This window comes from Podarcis raffonei, chromosome 1 (assembly GCF_027172205.1).
Source record: "Podarcis raffonei isolate rPodRaf1 chromosome 1, rPodRaf1.pri, whole genome shotgun sequence".
NCBI classification, from domain to species: domain Eukaryota; kingdom Metazoa; phylum Chordata; class Lepidosauria; order Squamata; family Lacertidae; genus Podarcis; species Podarcis raffonei.
In genome coordinates, this window is record NC_070602.1 from 47,873,642 (window position 1) to 47,879,619 (window position 5,978).

At 42.1% G+C, this 5,978-nt stretch overlaps 1 long non-coding RNA gene across 1 annotated transcript; it reads left to right on the forward strand.

Annotated features, from left to right (window-relative positions):
- The first annotated feature begins 2,697 nt into the window (after window positions 1-2,697).
- Window positions 2,698-5,008, forward strand: LOC128412291 (uncharacterized). Its single transcript, XR_008330048.1, has 3 exons — window positions 2,698-3,244; window positions 3,898-4,063; window positions 4,534-5,008. It is a non-coding gene; the product is annotated as an uncharacterized LOC128412291 (long non-coding RNA).
- The last annotated feature ends 970 nt before the right edge of the window (window positions 5,009-5,978 follow it).

Sequence of the window (5,978 nt, forward strand, 5' to 3'; positions counted from 1 at the left end):
TTCATTATGAGGAAAGGGAAGAAAATATGGCAAAAGGCAAAAAACTGATATGGTGTGTGGTGAAAGAGCTGTGATTGGTTAGCAACTGCAGGAAGGCTTGACTTAAAATGGGGCCATGGCTCTAGGGGAAGATGGGCAATCTATGCCTACGTCATCCATGGCACCATGCCCAAGACAGAGCCAGGTAGCTCAGTGGTTGTGTGGTACAGAAACAAAAACATGAGGAGGTGATGGTAGGCTGCGGAGTTAGCCAAAACTGTAAGTGGTCACCCCAGGACAGTAGCATTTGGGCAGGAACTGGGCAGGCTTCAGCAACTGGGTGAGGAGCTACAGATAGGGGTAGGGAAGTGGAGGGGGGGACAAGACACAGTGAAGAGAACCCAATTATATTTATGCTGTAGAGCTGTGCCCCCACCATGTCAACAGCACATGGGAAAATGCTTCGTTTTCCCATGTGCTGTTTCCATTTCTTAAGTTAGACTCCTGGGCTGCTATTAGCTAGGGGAGAAGAAGACAGATAGAATACAAATACCTGGCTTTCTTCCTCTTAGTAGGTTTTGGGGGTGATTTAAATTGGGGAAACAGTAGGGTTGCCATATTGCATATTTGGGGCAAATTTATTGAACTTTTTTGGCAAAATCTCAAAAATGTTTTCGAGGCATTTTTTTGCGAATTCGCAAAAAAACCCTACATTTCCAACATGGGTTTCCATATGCCCAGGTTTCCCCGGACAACCTGGATGGTTTTTGGAAATTCCGCCCAGATGCTATTTCGGGTGGATGAATCTCAGCTATGTCCAGGAAATTCCAGACGTATGTCAGCCCAAGGAAACAGCATGGTAGGGAAAGCTTTCTCCTAGTACTGCTGCTCTGATCCAACTCCCTTTTCCTGGCAGCTGCTTTTAAGTGAACACCAAGACGTCAGGAGATCAAATCCTGCACCTCACATCTTTGGTCCCAACAAAACAAATGTACTGAAAAGAGTGGGGAGGGGAGGGAGAGTAAGTGAGAAGCTTCTAAAACATGGTCTGTTGTCTACAGCTCCTGAAGGAAGCCCACACAAAGAGAGGATGCTTTTTAGGGGTTCTGTCTGCTTTTGACAGTTTTTAATGGCACCATCTCCCTCTGAGCAAACAGGAGTTTGGGCCTGGGGCCTGCCATGGACCCCTGATAGGGATCTCTTCAGTATTTATCTCTTGACACTCAGCACCCATTCACCTGTAGCTGTAAACAAGTCACCAGCAGCAGCCACTACCCTTCTCTACCTAGTCACGGGGTCCTAGTTCTCAGCTCCTCCAAGAATTTCATTCCATGTTCAAACAAAGTAAGAAGCAAGTTGTGCAGGTGAACTGTAGAGGTGTCTGCCTTCTCATGGAATGCAGAGTGTTATTTACGTTCAACAGATGTTTTAAGTTCAGATCTTTAAATAGGCAGCCCCTCCTTTTCGTTAATCCCTTCTCCCTTCTCTGCTCCTATAGTTTACCCCAAGCCATAGGAACAAACAGTGTCCCTTGTTGCATGAGGAGGACAGGATTTTCCACATGGCAGCTCAGCCTGAGAACAGTGCCTGAATGTTTGATCTCATTCAGGTATCAGACATCCCTCCGCAGGCTGCTGTAAAGCAATCTGTTCCAGCTGAAGGCTTTTCTCTGAAGGAGGATCAGTTGTTAGAAGAGACAAGCTGAAGCAGGGAGCTGGAAATTCCAGGAGAGAAAAGACGCCACATGCTAAGGATTCTTTACTTCCTTCATGTGTACACATACACACACACAGAGAGAGAGAGAGAGAGAGAGAGAGAGAGAGAGAGGGAGGGAGGGACGGAGGGAGGGAGAGGGAGAGGGAGAGGGAGAGAGTTATGAAACCCACCAGCTTGCCTACCATGCAGTTTATCCATATGATCAGTCACGAACCAATTTTCAAAATTAAGTTCTTAATTTTATGTTACAGCTCATGGCCAAATTACAAGTGACACTGAGTCACATGTAGTTGCCCCTGCTAGCTTGGAGTTTTGTTTAGGAAAAGCAACCATGGGGGCTGGACAGGAACAGAAGAAGGAATTGTGTGTGTGGAGGGGGGCATGTTTAAGTTTTCCTTTCTTGTTATTTTCCACAATGAATGTCAAACCTGCCCCCATCTGCTTTCTCCCTCACAGGAGAAAAGATACGGATTCCTGCCCTTCTCCATCTCTCATTCCCTTGTAAAGTCTAATTCAAACAATCACCGCACCGTGTCTCTTACCATCCAACGATGGGAGGTGGAAGAGGGAAAATGCACAGCACAGCTGATTTCAGCGTAATTCACACTAGAAAAGAGATAGAAAGCAATCAGCGTCAGCTCTGTCTTTCTTAAAATATTTAATCTGGCCATTAGTATACATGCATTGTGCCTTTTTATGCAAAACAGGATTGTTTTAGGGTGGTAGGGATAACTGGCATATATGCTTAGACATACAGCAGCTTATTTAAATAAAATAAAATAAAATAAAAGTTTGCTGTGTTACTTATATAAAACATGAGACGTGCATTTTATGGTAATACAGTCGTTCCTTGGTTTTGGGAGTCCGTTCTAACTGTGATGCTTGGCTCGTGATATACCACGATGTTGAAAACCTAATATCGCCCAGCCCTACTAGAGAGGGCTTCATCACTGGTCCAGATCATGACTGGGTATGCTGCATGCCACTGCAGGCCTGCCCAAAGTGAATTGAGTGTAATGACACACTCACCTGTGTATCCTGAGCTCATTCTGGAGCTTTAGTTAGACGACCTGTTTGTCAATAATAATTAGCCTTTACTGTTCTCTGGACTTAAGTGCACACCCTGCCCCCTTGATTATTTTTATTTTAAAGCAGTGATTAGTCTTCCTCTTTGTCTTTCAGTGCAACCACAGTTCGTCCCTTAACCAAATATTCAGCAGTCCAGCTTCTGGGCATGTAAGGACCTGCCTGAGATCTTGTTGAGCAGCTGCCAATTAATTAGATAATGCTGGGCTGATCAGACCAATGGCCTGACTCCCTATAAGAAATCTTCACAAAGTATGCACTGCAGAAGAAGGGAAATGGGAACTGGATTTTGAGAAGTGGAATGCACACGATTGGGAGTAAATGCAGCTGTGTGTACTCTGTGCTTTGCTAGGGGTTTACTTATGGGGTAAAGAAGAAGAGTAAGCTAAATGAGGCTATCAGAAGAAGGAGAAATCTGAAGGATGAAAGAAAAGTGATGCAGTTTAAAGGAAGCATTCAAGGAGTAAGGAAGTTTATGTAAAGCTTGATAGCATTAAAAGAGGGAAATGAATGATACTTTTTAACCCCTATATGCAAACCCCTGGCAAATTGCATAGTACATGCATCTGTATTTGTTTACAATTTCGTTGTATCCTCAGTCTCTCAGGTTACTTTCCCATTCCCTCTATTGCTTCCCTTATTTTCAATTGTGTGTCTATTTGAAGCTGCTGTATTTAACACTTTATTATGAATTGTTTGTTGCTGTGAGAATTTAAGAATGTGATTGGGAGGCCCTGTGTAAGTAAAGCTTGCTTATTTGTTTATTTATAATAGTGCGGAAGGGTGGGGTTTAATTTTGATGTACAGTTAGTGAATCATACTATTGGCTCCTCTGTCCCTGTATTGTGTGATACTATGAGTGACAGTTGCTTTTTAGGGTCTTATGTTGGTGCTTCTAAGATTAGTTACCTGAGATCCTTTCAACTGGAGATGTCATGGATAATTCTGAATCAAAAAGTTGTACTTTTAAATACCCGGTAAAGTATAAGAGCTGAGTTAGTAGATTAAACCAAGACTACTAAGAGATATATCCCCAGTGTCTTCTATGATATTCACTGACACAATTTCTGAAGGTCATTTTGCAGATCAAACACAGCTTTATTGTCACCCCTACAGATGCATTGTCACCATCCTACAAATGCTGCTCCTCTAAGTGGCTGCCTGGATCATTTGTGTGGTCAGGCCTGGCCCATGGCAAGCATCTCATCTGGCTGTCAAGACGGATAACTAACCATTGGAGGGTTTTGAGAAGAGCCTTAATATGGCCAAGGCAGCTGGAAAGGTAAACAAAGAAGGGCTGATTCATGCAACCATTTTTAATGTGGTGAAGCCACCCAATTTATTGAGTTTTTTTGGCATGCTGAGCAGTCTTGGTCTGGTATCAGGGGAAGTTCAAGAGCTGCCATTGTTTTATTTACTTTATTCCAAAGATAGAACCTCATGTTTATATGAATACAAGATGCCTTGTAAAGTTCCAAAAATAGTCTCCACTTTCAGCTGAATATATCAAGCCAATCCCCTAGAAAGGGGGCGTAGTCGTATCTGTTTTTCCCGTAATTCCTGGTGTGGCCAGGAAGCTAGAGTAGAAGTTTGGCTATGCAGTGATAGTTTTCTTCCTTTATTTTTTGCCCTTTAAAATAGTAAAATTAATTTTAATAATTTTATCCCTCATAGATTTTATTGCAAAAATCTATACTGAAGCCTAAATTTGATCTGTATGTCTCTTTTCCTATCTTGTTGTCTTGTCCCCAGCTTATTATAGTGTCTTCCTGTCACTATTTCCCCTAAAGTGTGGTGTCTTTTGAGTTACCTTGTGGTGAAGATCCACAGGGAAGATGCCATCTAAGACTCAGGGAACGATTCAAATACTGTGGTACCTCGGTTTAAGAACAGCCCTGTTTAGGAACTATTCGGTTTACGAACTCCACAAAACCGGAAGTAGTGTCCTGGTTTGCGAACTTTATCTCGGTCTAAGAATGGAATCCAAACAGTGGAAGGGCACTGGTGGCGGGAGGCCTCATTAGGGAAAGCGTGCCTCAGTTTAAGAACAGTTTCAGTTTAAGAACAGACTTCTGGAACGGATTAAGTTTGTAAACTGAGATACCACTGTATGTTGGAACGGCAAGTGAGCTGAAAAATGCAGTTTTGCCAAATTTATCAGTCTGTGATTTCTGCAATTTAGATTCTGCCTTCCTAATTCTGTATTTAGCCAATTGTTTGTGCATCTTGTCACTTGGAAATGCTCCTGCTATTAGCTGAAGTGATTATTTCCTTTAAGCTATTTGTGTTCTAATTTTAATATAAGCAGCCTTGAGCATATGTTCCTGGACTACAGAGTAGGCTATAAAATGTAAAATAGGTAAATAAGGTCACAGAGCCTGGGCACACAAGATACTAAATTCCATTGAGGTTCAGCCCTCTGCCCCCCTGCACACACAATGGCCCACACACAAGTTTCTGAAGCCATGAGCCTGAAAACCACATCTGAAGATGTCTCAGCCCTTTAGTTATATTCCCTTACTTACATATCTCGACTTGTGCAGTACATGGCTTGTGTTTACTTTGTTGCCATGCCTTGTTTTTAACTTTGGCTTATGGTTGATGCAATTCTAAAACAAAACTAAAATCTCAACATGACTTATGAAGTACTATCATCATCTTTTAAAATTCTGGGATTTAGCAGAATTGTTTTTACAGTAATTGACCAAGATGAAAGATGACGCAGATGTGTCATTTCACCTAGGAACTAAACAGCTGACTCTGTAATATAGCGGAGCAAGAACAAAAGATCCACCATACCAAGGATGAGGGTTCAGAGCCAAGGAAGCAAGAGGCTTCTCTGCTTTGGAGTCCATTCTTTGAAACGTGTGATTTTTGTCCTTTGCCATGATCCCAAAGGTGTAGTGTGAATCACCCGTCACTGTAGGAACTGCAGTCTCAGCTGAAATCCACTTGCTCTTGATTAAGGAATTCAGAAAATGAACTCTTCTAATCGTTTGCAAAACTAATTAGCATTAAATAAGTAAATAAATAAATTTATACCCATAGATCTCAGGGTGGTTTACAACATATCTGTCACATTTTATTTGTACTAGTAAGTCTTGATGTAAATAACATCAAAAGTGCTTGAGAAGGAAGCTGGTGATTCATATTCCCTACTACTACACAGTTGCTGCTGTAATATAGGTGGCATCTTC